This window comes from Embiotoca jacksoni, unplaced genomic scaffold, assembly GCF_022577435.1.
Source record: "Embiotoca jacksoni isolate LCO1_2020_lvr unplaced genomic scaffold, fEmbJac1.0.p SCAF_5, whole genome shotgun sequence".
NCBI lineage: Eukaryota > Metazoa > Chordata > Actinopteri > Embiotocidae > Embiotoca > Embiotoca jacksoni.
Genome location: NW_027185403.1, coordinates 2,886,481 through 2,905,854, shown reverse-complemented (window position 1 = coordinate 2,905,854; position 19,374 = coordinate 2,886,481). Strand labels below are relative to the sequence as shown.

At 41.2% G+C, this 19,374-nt stretch overlaps 1 protein-coding gene across 1 annotated transcript in view; it reads right to left on the bottom strand.

The window, feature by feature from the left end:
* slit3 (slit homolog 3 (Drosophila)) overlaps positions 1-19,374 on the bottom strand; it is a 251,176-nt gene that overhangs the window by 114,880 nt on the left and 116,922 nt on the right. The window lies entirely within an intron of this gene.

Genomic DNA, 19,374 nt, shown 5'->3' with positions numbered 1-19,374 from the left:
GAGAAAGAGAAAGGATGATATGACATTTATGATCAGTAGAGCAATTTGGTCCAAAGAGCTTCAAAGACAAAAGGAACTATCAGCAATATTGCTGGCATGAGTCCATCCACTGCCTGGAAGTATGTGTGTGCATATAAGTAAGTGTGTGTGTGTGTGTGTGTGTGTGTGTGTGTGTGTGTGTGTGTGTGTGTGTGTGTGTGTGTGTGTGTGTGTGTGTGTGTGTGTGTGTGTGTATGTGATTAATCAGGAGGCAGTGGCAGGGAAAGAATGAGGAAAGAGGAAGAGAGAATAAAAAAAAACTATGTTTGTGTGAGTAAATTGGAAGATAACCTTACAACCTTGCACAAGTCTACAAGTGAAGTGTGTGTGTGTGTGTGTGTGTGTGTGTGTGTGTGTGTGTGTGTGTGTGTGTGTGTGTGTGTGTGTGTGTGTGTGTTGGTTGTGCAGGTTTCACATGTTTTTAATGTTTTTTTTTCCTTTACTTGAGCCCTCCAACAGCGCAGCTTTGCCCCAACATGAAAATGAAACAATCCCATCTTTTTTGAGAGACTGAACAACACACACATACACACACACACACACACACACACACACACACACACACACACACACACACACACACACACACACACACACACACACACACATTTTAATTCCATCTTCAAGCACCAGATTTTCTTCATTTGAACTCTTAGCGATGATTCTTTTCCTCCTTCATTTACACTCACTCAACACGGCAGCACATACAACTCCCAATTCTCTTTCTCCCCCTGTGAATCAAATACTTCAATGAGACAAAGGATTTTTGACACGACACGACAGCCTGGCCTTAACGCTGTTAGTGGTGTTTGCTGTGAGGAAGGCATGCAAGATAAACTGGGTTCAAAAAGCACAAAGTAATAATTAGAGAGAAGGAAACAAAGGTATGACATATCAGACCAACTAATCATCCTAAATTACTGCAGGTCAGGCCTGCGTTGAACACTCACAGAGACTTCTGCACAAATCAGCAGCAGCACATTAATTCATGACCCCACATGTTAAATAGTCAGCATACACTTAGATAATCACAACAGAGCTGCACAAAAGAGGAACAGACCTCTGTATGCACTCTTCTGTTTGACCTTGACTCACACACACACACACACATTGTACATGCTTATACACACACATATACATGCGTACACACACAACACACACAAAAGTACATGGCATGGAAATCAGCCCAGGCTCTCTGTGGAAAATGCCAATTATGTATGAACCATATTCATAACATTTTCTTGTCTTGAAACGTCGCCCCTTATTGGCCATATTTCAAAGATAATCACACACACACATGCGCCCACGCACATATATCTTGGAATAACCAATCACACCCTCACCCAACATACTATATTAATCAATCTAATTTACAAACACACATGCATTCATACAGGGAGACATTTTATCGCGCTTTACTCCAGAACCAATCAGCTTTTTATTAGTGCTGTGAATGTTAATTGGCGAGCCGTGCTCGGAAAACAGAAAACTAATTTCCTTAAACTAACAAGGTTTCATCGTTTTGGACGTTTCCCTTTCAGCGTTGTGTTTTCTGGCTCATTCCTTTTGTTTGACCAGAGACGAGCGTTGCCTATTTTGTCTCTGCAGGCCTTGATGGGAAAAGTATGCGCATGGCATCGTATACTCTTTAGGCAAAGAAAATATGTGCTTTATGTGCAATTGTGCTCAGCGCTTGCGGTAATGAAGGAGCAGGGAAAAAAAAGACAAACAATTGACAGACAGGAATGGTATTATGATATTTTAATGTGCAGCACAGCCGGAAAATATTGCTCGTGTTTACACTCCTTGTTTTGAAGGTTTTGACACTTTTTGGGGATAGAGATGTGTTTTGTTTTACTGAATGGAGGTTTTCTTTCTTTTCTTCTGTCTTTGTTGCTCCCATGCTGACGTTGACGGAGCAAATAGGAAACAGATAGGAAGCAAAACTGTTATCACTCTTGCTTTCTATCTCACGCTCCCTCTTCTCTATCATTTATCATTCTCTCCATCTATCTACCTAACTATCTGACTATATCTGTAAATCTATCGTGTTTATCTCTATGATTTGCATCTTTTTTTATATGGCCCTGCCCTTTGTGGACTGCTGGCAATCAGAGTAAAGAATGATAACAAAACAAAAAAAACAAGAAAGCAGTAGAATGAGAACAAGATAAGGAGGGGGGGGAAAGCATTAAAAAGTCATATTTCAGAGGAGGTCCAATAAATCTTTTATTGTTCTGTTTACCCACCATGATATTTATTTGTTATTCCTTCTAACAGAGGGAAAACCATCCAAGTCAAATAAAAGCCATTATAAGACTGTGTGTCTCTCCGTCGGCCTTTATGACTCCAGCTGAGTGACTGACACCAGCTCCGGGAGTCCACAGTTTAGGCCCCCCATAATAAAACTCATATGTCACGAGGCTTTGAATGAAGCTTTTTAATCACACGGCTGGTTTCTGCTTGTTCATTTGTGTAACTGGTTTTAGGGTTATGGAAATGTTTTGTGCCCGAGCGGCATCCCGCGCTGGTACTGCTTCGGTGACATTTTGGGAGGTGTAAACAAAAGACGGACACCTCGTCAACATTTTCACTGGAAACTAGAGAAATACGGCATGCGATCTTAAAAAGTGTGTGTTGCGCAAAAGGGATGACTGCTGTACATATAATGTGTTTATGGTTAGATAAAGAATTTATTAGTCCTATAAATGTGTTTGCAATAACAGTTTCAAGCAGCACGTGGGAAAAACTTACAAATGCAAACTTTATATCAGCTTGAAACAGAGGAAAAACATCACATGCCAGGTAACCTCATAACACACACAACTGCACTTCCAATCTTCAATTTCCCTGTGTAATCACACTTTATATTTATTTAGCAGTCGGACCAAGCTGATACTGCCAGTCAGTGAGTAACAGGGAGATTTTAAAAACCTTAAAACTACTTAATGGAAAAGAAAACAGGAAAAGTGACTGTTAAGGGGCGAAGAGATGCTGTAACTGTCCAAATTATAATGTAATTGGTATTCTACAGGCAGTGACAAAAATATATTAAAAATATATATAAATTAGGAGAACCTTAAAGCCCCTGAAACCTGGTTTGATCTAAACTGCCCTCTATAAAATTACACATTAATCATTAAATGTGCAACAAAATATAAGCTTGGAAAGAAAATAATTGTTTACTAAAAATCGAATAATCTGAAAGACAGCTCATTCATAGAAGCTGTTTGACTGAAAGCGGCTTGGAAACGAGCACAAAGTCCAACAACTCCGCATTTTCATTTAAACATTGCTAAATCCTCCATCCACCATCACTGCTCACAGTAGTAAGCTGGTTGAGCTTTCAGGGCCTTCAATATTCAGGCATATTTCTCTGTCTGCCATTTGGCCCAGCTTTTCTATGGCCTTATGTACTGGCAGATATGAAAAAATATGACTCTTTATGCTATCATAATGTATAATTAATGACTGAACACATTCAACATCCAGAGCGACGTTATGTAATCGTGTAAACAGTTGCGCTCCTCTCATCTCTGTCTGAGTCATACCTGCTGACCTTTGAGCAGAGCGAAGGCTATCACCAACAGGAGATTGGCCTGTGATCCTTGAAAAGGACACTCGCTGATAGACAAACCACAAAAAGCGCGCGCGCGCACACACACACACACACACACACACACACACACACAGGGCTTATTTGGATAGTGGGATGGTTTGTATCCACCAGTGTCGAGCAATCTGCTCCCTGTCTTCAATTACTGGATTTAGCCCTTTTTTTTGGGTCCTCCTCCATTGAAACAGCATTTGTGGGAGCGAGCAATTAATCTCCAAAGAATTCTATTAAAGAGACAGATGGCTGTTTGAATTATGCATCAGTTCTATTAGGATGACAAATTCTGTAAATTATAGTGATACTGATTATGAAAACAACTGCATTTCTTTTGAGAAATAGAGTGATCTCAGGAGCTGGATGGAGACAAGACAAACAACGCAAAGTTCACAAAAGTTCAGGTTCGCTGAGTTTAGAATCGATATGTACAACAACAAAAAAGAAGGAGAGGAAAAACAAGCAGCAGCAGAAGAAAAGTAGTCATCCATTATCCTTTCCATGTTTAATGTGGCTTACTAAGTACTGTATAATTGATTGAATTTTGACCAAATGTCTTCCAGGCCTTCCCCCCTCTTTCTCCACGCAGACCCCCTGCCCTCAGTTAATGTATCCCAGCCAAGGCCTCTCCTCTCTGGGCAATGGTGACTCTCTGTGGGCCCTAGAAGTCTGGAGGGATTGAGGATGACAGCAAGATCCTCCTCGGGTTGGGGTAGCGGTGGCCATGTTGGTTTGTGTGTGTGTGTGTGTGTGTGTGTGTGTGTCCGCTCCCAGCTATCACCTCCTCCATATTAAGTTCCATTATTCATGTGAGAAGAATAATAACAGTCGCCAGGTCACCCTTTGTCACTTCGGATATTACTGTTAACCCTTTAGCACACACACACTCACACAGAGAGACACACACACACACACCAGGCTACATTGTGCCTCCTTTGATACTGGTGTTAATACTTTACACACACATATTGCAAACACCACAGCAACGCACAAATGCAGATATAAAAGCAGGAAAACGTAAAAATGTTTCCTCCTTTTGTTCAAACACACACACTAGATTAACTTTTTCTCCCAGGCCATCTCACCCTGCATTTTTCTGTGTAACAGAAGACACCAAATATTAGACGGAGCCGCCCTCAGGCTGGTCCAGATATGAGCCAGGGCCGCTCATCCCTGAACCGTTAACCTGCGAACACGGGAGTGGAAGCAGACCTGTTTGATTTCATGTGGCATCGTGTCAGATGGCATCAGAGGAGGTCTTAGTTAGAAAAGCGATGACAAGGAGGGCAGCGAAAGGTGCGTATCCACGTGTCAGGTAGAATCTGTCTGCCTCGGTGTGAAAGAAACAGCAGGCAAAGAGAGAGTGGGGCATGGCGGCGACGTATAAGCACCTTTGTGTGTGTCTTTTATTAAAAGAAGAGCGACTGTAGTGGGAGAAAGAAAGAGGACTGATCCTTGGCTAGGCTCCAGGGGAGAGATGAAAAAGAGATAGGGGGAGTTATACAGGGCAAATTGAGGGAGAGGGAGAAAGGGAGGGAGGAGGAAGACGGAGGTGGCACAATTTCTTTTTTTTTAAACCTGAGACCTTCAATGGTTAGTCTCACGCTTCTCTCGTCCTCTTCTCTCGCTTTCTTTTTTCCACCCCTCCACACTATATCACTTTCTCTCTCTGTCTGTCTCTTCTTCTCTCCCTTGGGGGCTGTAACTGCATTTAATATTGTTCCATAAAGAGAGTAATAAATATCGACTGCTGGCCAGCTCATATTCCTCTTGTGTTTTAAGATACTCTACTGTAGGGTAAGACCAAAGTCATGCAGCAGGTATTACAGTGCTTACTGCCTGTACTGCTGATGGGATTCAATATCCTTTGGTATCTGTAACCTTTGGAATTATTAAAAGTGTCCTATATATTGTTTTAACTTACTGTTAAGTACGGCCTTTAAGTCACAGTAAATATATGGTAAGGTTTTTACGCCAGAGTTAACATTTATTCCTGTAGATGTAAAAGTCTTTCAATTCACCTTATGATTTTAAGTGGTCAAAATTTCTACAAAACAACAAAAAAGCAATCTATTCCTTATTTTCTTGTCACATTTTATAAATTAGCACAACACTTGATTGATATATTAATGAATTTTCCTAATTTATTAGCCAATATCTGCAGAGTATAGATATTCATTTATTATTGTTTAATAAAAACATATTTTTAATTTTTTTTTTTAATCACAGCAAAGAGCTAGGTATGCAGATATAATATAGCATCTGAGTGGATATAACTCAAATTCAGCCTTTGTATATGATACTTTAACCATTATTTTATTGGGCAAGTTGAAAAGCAACTTTTTCCCTAACCTTCATTCGTCCTGGGAAAAGAGTATAAATGCTGCATTCTGGCAGTGCCACAGACGTATAGCTCCATGCATTCAACACTGGAACCATCCCATTATAACCGCTGCCGTCAAGTCTTGGCTACAGAGCCACTCTACTTGAATGACTCTGACTTGTGCCAACAAACTGGGGGGGATATATTATCCAACATGCTGGCAGTGCATTGCAGACAGCAGGACTGCAGTGTTGGACTCTATAATGGAGATTTTTTTTTTTTTTTTTAATATTTAAACATTTTAATACTAAAAATTTTTTTGTTGCCAAGCTGTTTGACTGGTTTGGGCTGGGAAGTGATGACGGTCTATGAAATCAAGTGTTGTTGGCTTTCATTCTCCGTGACATTTCTTTTCATATCAAGTTTGCAAGTTCTTGTTTAGTTCCTTTTTTTTTTTTTTTTAACTTTCCTCCACATAGACCCCTTTTTCATGGTCTTTAACATAAGAAAAGCAAACTGGCTGCCCACTGTCGCCTTATATTTCCCGCACAGATACGAGAGCGGTATTTATCGTCTCGTCTAGCTCTCGGAAAGAAACATAATAAATGTGTTTTCCAAAATGCTGAACCTTTTAGTAATGTACATTTCCTCTAAACTGCATGCATTCCCTGAAAGCTTCCATTAACATAATGGAATAAATGTCATTTTTAGGCAACTGGACAATGTTACTGCAAAGACAAATAAAACTTCTTCCCATCAGACACATATGACCTTAAAATCTGTCCTTTGGATTCTGGCATACTATTAATGGAGGACACACAAAGCGGTCTTCGTCCCATATTTATCTTTCTCTCCTTTTTGCCTTTCTCTTTCCAGTCTTTGTGATTCTTCATCAGTCTTTGGACTCGGTGCCCTTGCCTCGGCGCCCTCCACCCCTACTCAACCCCCACCACCACCACCACCACCACCACCACCACCATCCCCGCTCACTCCACTCCCTGTGATTTAATTAAGTGGGCGCTTTATGAATAAAAATATTGCCCCTCTCTATTGATCATGCTGGATGGGAGCTTGACAGCCCTGGCTGGCTGGATCGGGACAGGACAGCCACTCTCCTAAGTACACGGACCCAAGTTGGTGGGTATGTGTCTGTGTGTGGTTGGACTTTTAATAGTGTGTGAGTGGACAGCTGAGTGAATGTGTGAATGGGTGTGTAGACTGTAGAGTGTTGTATGTCTGTGTAAGGCTGGGCAAAATAGTTACATCATATTGATACCGTGATTTGAGACTAGATATCGTATTATCGTGATGTGGCACAAGTATCGTCTTTATGTGGATTTAAAGGCTACATTACAGTAAAGTGATGTAATTTTCTAAAAAATACAATCCTGTTCTAGTTATTTGCTTTTACCAATTTACTCATAATTCCTCAATTACTGCTGATTATTTATGAAAAACCTCAGTGTGTAAATATGTTGTTAAGGGTACTAGTAGTCATTTCTACAATACTGTTGCTATGATATTGAAGAATTTGATCAAAAATATCACGTAATTTCATCCTCATCGCCCAGGTCTACGTTTGTGTGCTCATTCGTACGTGTTTGCAAGTGAAGCAGCCATCGGGGAGCTGTAGCATCTAAATCAAACTAAACGTTCTCAAAAGCTCTCATGGGCCCTTGCAAATCCTTCGTTAGAGTCACACACTCACACACCTTCATGGACACGCACACATGAATTCATTCCTCATACGCCTCCTTTGATACATACACTGCATCAGCATTATAAATGGACATTGTCTGCACTTTTCGTTTCTCTCTCCTCCGTTCTTCCCCCTCCTCTATCCATCGCTCTCCGTAAGGCTGTAAGTATCTATTATGTTTTGTCGATACTGTAATTAAATTGGACAGCTTAATGCAATTCACTGTGATCCATAGGCCTTTATGGATATAAAAGCTTTTCTGGCCCCACGCCCGAAAGACGTCCAACAAATTTAGATGAGTTACCATTGGCAAAAAAAAAAAAAATTGTTGTAGAGGTTAAGGCAGCATGGCGCACACATGGTCATTTGTTATTAGCTAATTCACTTTAATGTCCCTGTCGCCATTTTGTTTTAATACATTTTCTTATTTGAATTGTCACCCGGAGGACTAAGCAGCATTACTATTCTGCCTCACTTTTTTTTTTTTTCCTTGTTAGTTCTTCCTTTTGTTCTAGTACTTTAGCTAAGCGATATTGCAGGCTTTTAGGGACATTTATGGAGCTAATAAAACTTGGAGCAGCAAAGGATCGAGAGACGACATTAGAATGGACACAGGGCGGAGAGATACATGGAGGGAGAGGAGGGTGGATTAACAGGCAGGCGAGAAAAGATAGAAACAGACTGTAGTGGCACAGATGACGGGATGGGTGGATAGATAAATTGGAGACAGACAGGATCTCTCAGAGACCAATGCCAAACTCTTCACGCTAATCAGCTTTGACCAAACCACAATTTGATCTCTATCAACCACCAAGTCCTATAAAACTAAACCAAACCGTGAGCCAAATTAGGTGCTTTGGTTAAATTCTGATGTTTTCATGTGAAGAAAAAAACTGGCAAAACCAAAATCCAAATATAATTAAAAAGCTTTAAAAGTATTCACTTACACTATTTCCATTACTGACATTCAGGCGCTGCTTTTTTGGCTTATCCAGTCTTTTCTAAAAGGTAGCGAAACTGAGGAACTTTATCAACTCACAGAGGACTTGTAATCCTTCAATTAAAATTAAAACAGGATAATCACAATGAGTGGGTTTTACCGCAAGAGCAGGGAAAACGTATCAACTCTAACATCAAGAGGATGCAACGTCAGCGACATACCAGGGAGTAAAAACCAGAATAATGAACTATATTGGTAACAGGGAAAGGTTGCAACGCTGCCAACAACAGATAGCTGCAATTCATTCATGTATAAGCAGTAAATAGTTGATCCAGTATGTATAGAAACTAGGACCCTGACCCATTATCAGTGCTGTGTTCGTTAAATCTGCCAAAATCACAGTCTATGCTTATTTTTATTGGATGTGTCTTCAGGTCATGTAGGCAGGAATTAAACTGATTTGCTGTGCTTAGCAATGATTACTATTTCCCACAAAGGAAATGTTCATTGTAACCTTGATCCAATAATTTGGTCTTTTTCATAAAGCCTGGCGGTATTGTGACATCTGAGACAATTCACACACATTTGACACCTAAGTGGGATAATCACAATGCATCACAATGCAAATGAATCGAGATCTTCAGTGAGAAATGGATTTGAAGACCAACGTGTGATGGAGGAATTAGGCAGGAGATTCTCACTTTGACATCGGCCAAAGCTCTTTGACTAAATGGATTTCTTCTTTGGGAAACTGCTCAGCACACATAAGGCTCCTAGGGATTTTATATTCTCTTCCTCACCTATCTGCAAGATATATGTCTTTTTTTTTTTAAAATAGGGATTATAAAAAAATATAGTACATATAAGTCAACATTGACATTCACACATGAGAAGGGCAGTTCAGGAGCACATTTTAAACACTCCAGAGCATAAAGAGCATTACGGGAAAAAAAAAAACCTGTTGTGTAGGCTAAATGGTTAAACTCTTCATTGTACGCAGTAAATGGCTGGGCAGGCCTTTAAAGTTAATGGTGAGGCGCATTAATAAATGGTTGATGGTGGAACAGAAGATGGGTGCTGCGTAGGCATTAGAATGAGGATGAACCTGACAACCCCGGTCAGACTCCCCGCTGAACGGCTAAATCGGCTACGTGGATGGAGAGATGGACTTGCGTTGAAGACAATGGGTTATCAGGTGGACGAAAAAGGAGGGAGAGGCCACGAAGAGAAGGAAAAGAGGAAAGACCAGGGTCAACGGGAGGGGAGGTGAAGTAATGAGGAGGGAGTGGGAAGCTGGCAGGTGATGGAGGGAAAATGGGTGACAGGTGAAAGAAGCTGAGGATGAAGGCAATGATTTGAGGAAGTGAAGAAGGTTCGTGTGAAGAGTGGGGAAAAAAAAAAAAGATTAAGGTAGATTTCAGTGAAGGATGGAGGGGTGGAAGGAAGGAAGGAGAGGAAGAGGTGTGAGTAAAGAAGCTGACTGTGGCGTTTTGGCTTTATAAGCATCTTGGGAGCACCTCAGCACCCATAAATAATACACAGCAAATTAGCAGATTGGACAGAAGAAGGGGACTGCTGGAATTGTGTGTGTGTGTGTGTGTGTGTGTGTGTGTGTGTGTGTGTGTGTGTGTGTGTGTGTGTGTGTGTGTGTGTGTGTGTGTGTGTGTGTGTGTGTGTGTGTGTGAAAGTGTGTGTGTAAGTGTGTGTGCATGCTGCAGAGAGAGTGCTCCGATGAACGCATGCATGGCAGTGAATATGCGCATGTGCGTTTTGGATCTGTGTCCATATTAAACTTTGCGTACTGCATGTTCAATACAGACTTGCACCATGTGTGTCTTTGAGATTCTCTGTGTTCGTGCCCTGTGTGTGTTGTGTGTGTGTGGTTTTGTGTGTGGTTTTTTGTGTGTGTGTGTGTGTGTGTCTGTAAGGCATTTCTGAGAGCTCTGATCTGTCTCTCAGCAGGTCAGCGTTGTCAAGGTTACAGCAGGCCTTTTTTGCTGGTGGGCCAATTAACTTTTAGCACAGAAACAGAACAAAACAGTGCAGGTGTCTCAGCAGTGCCGAGGTTAGAGAAACAGAATGCGCATAGGTGTGTGTGTGTGTGTGTGTGTGTGTGTGTGTGTGTGTGTGTGTGTGTGTGTGTGTGTGTGTGTGTGTGTGTGTGAAGGGGGGGTGTCTTTTTTTTTTTAAAAGTGGATAGTAGTGAAGGAGAGAAACCAACAAGCAGAGCGAGGATGTGCGTGAGATAAAATTATACCGTGTTTCTGTATGAAAGAGAGAAAGCAAGAGAAATGAATCACGGCGAGCTACTGTTGTCAGTGTTTGGAAAATGGTTGCGTGATCTTAAAGAAAAGAAAAGAAAAGAAAAGAAAAGAAAAGAAAAGAAAAGAAAAGAAAAGAAAAGAAAAGAAAAGAAAAGAAAAGAAAAGAAAAGAAAAGAAAAGAAAGGAAAAACAACTCAGGTTGAGATGCAAGTAAATGTGTTGCTGGGCACAGCAAGGCATAAAGGGAGTCAAAGCTCCTGTCTGAAGAACCTGACATTATGTGTTTGACATGGGGAGGAAATCATGGCAAAAGCCACATTATGTAACAGAAGAATGTCTGAAAGCTGATTAATTTCTGATTATTGGTTAATAACAATTGTTCTTCTGTTTGAGGTTCAGTACATTTAATACCACAACAGTGATCTAGCATTAAGACATCATAACACAGAAATGTAACCCTTCTGAAGTTTTGGATTTAAAAAAAAAAAAAAAAAAAAAATTATGCCATTTACATAGATTTATCCAGGAACACTCTTTGTACTGTTTGTCTATGCTAGGGATGCAATACAGCTATACTTTTAATTCAGTTGATGACACGATACATGTTTAATATCACATTTTAGAAGAAAAAAAAATACTAAACATAACATTTTTAGTTTGCACTTTCAGCAAATATCTTTTGAGAGTAAAGTCTGCACCACTTCTAGTCATATTGAGCAGTTTGCTAATAAGTTATTGTTATTGCAAACATGTATGTCCAGAAAACAATCAGCATGATTATTTTTACTGAAGAATATTTTACAACCTTAAATTTGAATTTTCTCACCACACCTCTGGTGTTTCGTAGCAAAAGGAAATGCACAGAAAGAAAAGGAAGCTTTTACAATGGTTGTATCTGTCTGAGTGTACTTGGTGAAATAAATTGATTGTGATGGCGAACAGAGCAGACTGTCATCCTCCCTTCCCATGCAGCGGTAGGCTAATTCCTCTGACAGACTGTCTTCCACAATGGCTACTGGCTGCTGTCTTCTTAGCCTGAGGGCCTGTCTGGTGGAGCATGTGTGTGTGTTTGTGTGTGTGTGTGTGTGTGTGTGTGTGTGCGTGTGCGTGCGTGCGTGTGTGTGTGTGTGTGTGTGTGAGTGTGTGAGTGAAAGAGAGAGAGAGAGAGATACAGAAATAGAGAAGTTGGGGAGATGGAGAAATAGAAAGGATTAAAAGACACAACCAGGGAAAAGAAAGCACTTTTGTCTATTTCTGTGTGTGTGTGTGTGTGTGTGTGTGTGTGTGTGTGTGTGTGTGTGTGTGTGTGTGTGTGTGTGTGTGTGTGTGTATGTATATGTGTGTGTATGTATGCGTGTGTGCGGTTGCTATGCTGTCTCTAGGCCTTAATCTCTTTAGTAAGCCCCATGATCCAGTTAGAAGCAGCAAGTGGCTAATGTCAAGGCTAACTGGAAGAGAGGGATCTATGTATGTGTGTGTGTGTGTGTGTGTGTGTGTGTGTGTGTGTGTGTGTGTGTGTGTGTGTGTGTGTGTGTGTGTGTGTGTGTGTGTGTTTACAAATGTTTGTGTGTTTGCCTTCAACTGTATCCATATCCTTGTCTCGGCTGTCGGGGTCTACCCGTAAAACTCAAGCGTTTGCACGCTGTTGGTATTAATGTTATCGTATCTGCAGCCATATCTACTCATATGTGGTTGCACAACTTTCTGAGCGTGTGCGTGTGTGTGTTTTGTGTGTGTGTCTGTGTCTGTGTGTGTGCATTGCAGGGTGTGTCAGAAAAGCAGCACAGGCCATTAAGGCCGAGAGATTAGATTGAGTGAATCCAGATTCTGTGCTATTGTTCCTCTCCTGCAGGCTTTCGCTAAGGTTAAAAAAAAGAAAAAAAAAGAATCAACAGGTGCAGGAAATGGATTTCCAACTAATTTGCCTGCTCAATTAAGGGTTAAAAAAAGACAAAGAAAAGAAAGAAATTGGCTTTAATATCTGGTCACTAGTGAGGAAATGCAACATGTAACAGGGATTCTTATTGATTAGCAGTTAAGGATACATTAAAGACATTTTACAACAAGAAAAAGCTGCTGGTTTTGTTATTATTCAGCCAAAATGAATATTTTTCATCAAAACTCAGTGGGGAAAAGAACAAATGTATACTTGACTTTTTTGGAACTGTTGGTTCCTAAAAATAAATACATTATATAATTAATCTGATCAAAACTGTTTACATTTCTCCTTCATAACAATATTTGCTCCATTTTACAAAAGCCATTTATTTTATTCTAAGCCAATATCGTTCAAATGTTGATAGGCTGTGCATTATTATGGTATGGATGGTATTTCATACAGGGTACATGTGGCGCGGCATGAAAATGAATGTTATAAATGTGCTTGAAGCTGTCGTGACATGATTAAAACGGACGTGGTGATCAGCAGTTTTGTCACAGAGGGTAAAACTGCAGCTAAGTCACCCACTGCCATAATAAACGATAAGACGCTGACACTACGGAAATGATGAACACTCAGAATGGCCGCTCGCTCGCTCACATACATACATAAATATACCCGACTCTTTTTGTTTTTTCTCTGCCGATCTGTCTTCTCTTTCACATCTGTCTCTTACTCTCCAATCAGTTACTCTACATCGCAAAAAAAAGAAAAAGGAAATGACCTGTCCTTCAAAAATTGCATTACACCAATCTCTCATTCCAGAAAATTCTGCTCCAAAACATCTCATATAATGGCATGTGAGCAAATGTAGTCCACCTCAAATGTTGTGATATGAAAATCATTCATGTCCCGGGGGGATGTAAAGGGGAAAAAAGGATGGATGCAGACAGACAGAAATTTAACCAAATTCTCCCCTCCCACCCAATCACACTGCATCACAAATCACTGGTCCTGCCGCTAATTCAGGGCTGAGACGGTGCGCAGTGCAGGCCTTGGCATATGGCATATGTGTGTGTGTGTGTGTGTGTGTGTGTGTGTGTGTGTGTGTGTGTGTGAGCAATTGTGTGCGCACAAGTGTGTGTTAGCATATTGGGAGATGAGGGAGAGAGAGAGAGAGACAGAGAAAGAGAGGGAGAGAGAGAAGGAAAAGATGATTTAGGAGTAATGAGAGCCGGTAAAATCATGGTGCCCAGCGGCATTATGGGACTAAATCTAATCTGCTAATGGAGAGGGGAGGCGTGGGCTCGGGTGGGAGGGGGATGGACGGGGGGAAGGAAGCAAAGTAGTTGGAGGGAGAGAGGATGAAAAAGGGAAAGGACGACGAAGGCAGGGGTGAAGGTCGAGGACAGAGGGATGGAAAAAGGGCAGAAAAGGACATAGAGGAAGATGAGGATGAGTAGAATAAGAAGAAGAGAACATGAGGGGGGGGAGGCAAAGGAGGAGAGAGAGGTTTAAAAAGCGCAAAATAAAAGGAAACAGGAAAGGAAATAAAGGAACATATAAGAAAGGTCACAAACAAAAAGATGAAGGTGAGAGATTGCAGATGATTAGTGTAATGGAAGAAAGAGGTGAGGATGAAAAGGGGGGAATAGAGAAGCTGGAGCTGATGAAGAAAAGGCAACAAAACAAAGGAAGAAAGGAAGGAAAATGACACAAAAGACAAGCTGAGACGAAGCAGAAAAGAGGGTGACAGGAACAAAAAGGTCAAGGACACAATGAGAAGATGGCAGTTGTGTATGTGTGTGTTCGAGAAATAACCTGCAGTGTGTGTGTGTGTGTGTGGGGGGGGGGTGTCATCAGGAGGGCAGGACCCTCAATCAGCAGACGAGCAAACTTTGCACACATCATACATGACACACGTGCAACAACACAAACAGGCACACCGTTATCATCGCTACTCTCTCCGTCACACACACACACACACACACACAAACACGTTCTCACACACTCGCCCACACTCGGGCAGAAGGCAGCTATTGAGAGGTAATTGCCCCAGACTGTTAATGCTTTCCAGGATAAAACTACACCAGTCTTTACAAGGCCCGGGATAATCTCGCAACTTTACGTCTTTACCTCAGCAAAATGGCAGACGACCACAGAACAACCGCTCCAAACACGCAGTACAAGATGGGTTGAAACTGGATTTAGTTATATTTCAAATATTTTTCCTGTGAGCTGCCGAGTTGCTGCTGTTGATCAATCAGCGGTTTGGAAGGTTGTTGTTTTCTTTCCGAGTGGGGCCACCCGTGGTGAAGATATGCATCCTACAAAGTGCTTTGATAAAACGTGTTTCCAAATCATCTTTCCAAGGTGACAAATAGAGTATTTAGAGGACAGGATGTAGTCTTTTTGAGTTGCAGAAAAAAAGCATAGTAGGTAGATACAGGTTTAAAAACATGCTGATATTCTGGTCTGGTTTTCAGCAGTTTAAGGTGTAGGTTTGTCCATCGATAGCTTAATTTTTGGTTTTTACTGTGCTTTTTTTTTTTTTTTTTTTTTTTTTTACAGTCACGTAACGAGTGAAGTTGTCATCAACTCGAGTAACGTTCACCTGCTCTGCTCTGCTGCGCTGTGTGTCTGTGAGCCGGGTCACAGCCCCCGCCCTTAATGAAACACAAACACACAGCAGAGCAGAGAAACAGACAAATTAGCGCGACTTTCAGTGACAGAAAAACGCATGACCGACTCTCACTCTGAACTGAAATGAAACGGGTGCAGAGGAGCTAAGTAAATAAATAGTCATTACTGGACGTAACTGCAGATCTATGAGTATGTTCGTATTTCATTTCGGTCCCATTGGCTGGTGCGTTGAAGGATGCGTTGAAAACGTGCTGTCAACCTATGAGTCACCCGTTACCCTTTAAAAAAAAATATGCTACGTAATCATCTGCTATCAATCATTTAGTAAAGTGTATGAATGTATTTTTTTGTGATGTGATGCTGAAATTCCCAAATGAAGAGAAAACTCACCTCCAGGCTGGGTGGCCTGCAGTGAGGAAAGCGGTGGTCCGACTGTCAGCTTCCATTATATCGCACTGTATCATATCATATTGTTTTAAATCATTTTTATGACTCATGTGTCTGTGATCATTTCGGTTTATAAATACAATCTGCAGTTGGAAATTGAACCTTGGGCCGCAGCGGTAAACTCCTACATGGGGTTTGAAATCCAGACACCCAGTGGAACTGCAACAAAAACCTCAACAATCTGCTCTGAGCAACACAAACAGAGCAGAACCACATGGCAGCTCCATTATCTCGATAGTAAACAGCACCCCAGCTCTGCAAATTACAGTATCTAAGCTACAGCGTCAACACACACAACAACGATCTCAGGCGTCCAAAACATACAACACGCACCATATTGTACGGCTGCATTACTGTATTAACCTAAGAATTTCCAATGACCACTTTTCCAAACAGCCATTTACCTCAAAGACGCTTAAGCACATTAAATGTAACTCAAACTATCAAATTACCCTTTTCACAGTCACTGACGGTAAAAAAAAAAAAGACGCAGCTTCCCCAGAAAGCGGAGAAAAATAAGTCCAAACTTCCGATAAATCTAAGTTAGACGATAGCTGAACATTACGTTGGCGGTGACACTAAACAGCACCGACATACAACGTCTCGCGCCCAGCCATTTGATTCCCAGGTCAGTGAAAGAAAACGCAAATGCAACATTACCCTGCAGCTTAGACAATTATACCAAATTACACCGGAAGTCTGCAGCGGCTCACGTGTTTATGAGGTAATGTACAGTTTGAATACATGCGATCGTAACTGCGCTCCCTTAGACTCATTCAGGTCATAAGCCATGCTGCTGCAATCCAACAGCCATTACAGTGCTGACAGTTACAGTTGAGGCAAAGCAGACGAGGAAAGAGATAGGGTCAAAAGCACAGTTATTAAATAAATTAACATCTTATTCAAATAGACAAGCTGACAAAACGACTTTTTCTGTCAAAGAATATATACAAATCTATTACTGTTCCCTGTTTATAGAGAAAATAATTGAATAATAAGATGGTCAGTGGAGTTTAAACCCCACCCAGCAGGTAGGCTGCTTGTGTCAGAGCAACACCTTGCTTGGCAGATGAGAACATGAGTGGTTTCCAGACAGTAGATGGTGCTGTGATGCTTCTCTCTTTGGCCTCAGTGCAATCAGTCCATGCAGATCACTATCACACACATCAGCATCACCACCTGCACATCGCTGGCGCTCAGGGATCCCTTTCTTCTGAGGAAACTGTCTCATGCGCTCGCCTTGTAAACAGCATTTCCTTGCAAAGATGATGAATCGCCATTTCCCACTCTGATCAACTTCCAAAGCAACACAAACATCTGTCAAACACACATAATCTGTTTTCAGAGCTGATGTGCATATGAATGACAGGAATAAAGATGTCTGGCTGCATATATTAGAAATTAGAGCATGACAGATGAAGTAAATGCGTCTTGTGTTGAAGCATTTAAGCTTATTGTCATCTATTTTAGATGTTTCATTAGTTTAGGTACATGGAAACATTTCAGATGTGCCACTGCATAATTTCCCAATTTCCCATTGAATGCCCTCCAAATTTGTCGTCGCCGGACATGAATCAAACTGACAACTCAATTCATTAGGCGGACAGACGAGAGGCAGAGTTGGCACAGAGATGGGCAGGCGAAGAGAGGAGAGAAAGGGACGTCTGCCTTTTTCTTTTCTTTTTTCGACACCTGTTGTGTGTCCTCTCCCTCTGTCCTCTTTTTCCTTCTGTCGGTCAGTCCATCTGCATCTGTCTCTCTTCTGTCGACGAAGAAGAAAGACAGATATTGGAGGGATCTGGGAATCATTATCCCACTGCTCACCTCGTAACACAGAGAAGCTAATAGGCTCCCGGTGGGGGATGCGGGTGTGTTTGTGTGTGTGGGAGAAAAGATGGAAATGCAGCTCACAGTACGACACCGTGTTTATATTTCTAGTGTACGAGTCAATATTTAATGTTCGAACATATATGTCCTCGTGTGTCTGCGTGTGTATTCGTGTGGACATTTACTGCATGTGTGTATATTTGCAGAGGCACTCAAGAGGACGCTTCTGTGTGTGTGTGTGTGTGTGTGTGTGTGTGTGTGTGTGTGTGTGTGTGTGTGTGTGTGTGTGTGTGTGTGTGTGTGTGTGTTTCTCATTTCCTCTTCTCGGAGATTAGGGGCAGAAGAAGGAGCAGCATTATCAGACAGCTGGAAATGAGATCTCAGTAGGGGACTCAACTTCTCTGCCTTTTCTTCTCATCCCTTCCTCCACACCTCCGTCTGTATCCTCCGCTCCTTCCAGTCCTCTTTTACCTCCTTATCTTGTCTGTGCGTCTCATTTATCCCTCCATCTACTCCTCTTCTGCCTCCCTACGCTGACAAAAATTAGTTACTTACCTCATTTTCTTTCCTTGTTACACTTTTATCTCATCGATCTAGTCCACCCATCTAATGGCGGAGCGGGGATCCTCAATATCCGAGCTGCAATCTATCTTTCTCGTAACACATATGTGACATATAAAATGTGGCACATTAAAGCAATGTGTGCTATCGTCCATATTTTAAACATGGACGTCCAGACAGTAACTACTTAAAATCACCTATATTGAATTCTCAGTTACTAAAAGTCGGTAAATGTAAAGATTATTTTGTCAAACTTTTGGAAAATGGAATGTTGAAATTTAAAAAAAAAATGTGCATGTATCGTTGTCAAAGTTACCTTCCCGCTTTTACAATTTAATCCATACAAAATGTTGCCGCTGAAAAATGATGTGTTACTTTCCGTGTACTACAACTACTTTCCCAGAAAACACTGTTGACACCATCCACTCTGCCGGAAACAGATTAAATAAACATTATGTTATCCCACTTGTCCATCAACTTTCACTAAGACATCTTACATTATTGTTTTATTATGATATTTTTATGGCCCTGACTTTCTCTGAAGTGATCTGAATAGAATTTACCCTTCCAGAAATCAAAACTAGAAACTACAATGCGACGCTTACAAGGTAGTAAATTAGAAACAGACAAGTGCATGACAAGCAAAAAATGACAGTGAACAAGAGCCTCGGCACAGTGATGGAAAGAGTTTAGGATAAGCTGCATCTGTGTCAGGCCATTTCCTCTTTTCATCTTGTCCCCTCTCCTTTTCTTTTGGCAGGCCCATGTCACCATGACAACCCCAAAACAAATGCAGCACAGATAAACACGTCATTGTCTTGTCATGGAAAAGTTATGACACAAATAAATAATCTATCTTTAACAATCTGTTTGGCTTCATGTTCAGTTCCACTGGAACCACAAGAAATCATATTATTGTGGCTGTCGCATGAGGAGTAATGGAATCCATGTTGGAGCAGGGAGACGATAAATTACAAAAGAAGTTGAACATGTCAGACACGATCACAAAGAAAATGTGGTTCATTTCAAATACAGCAGATTAGAATTATCTCCATACTTGTTTAAAAAGCTCATAAGACATCCGCTGTGTGTGTGTGTGTGTGTGTGTGTGTGTGTGTGTGTGTGTGTGTGTGCGCGCGCGC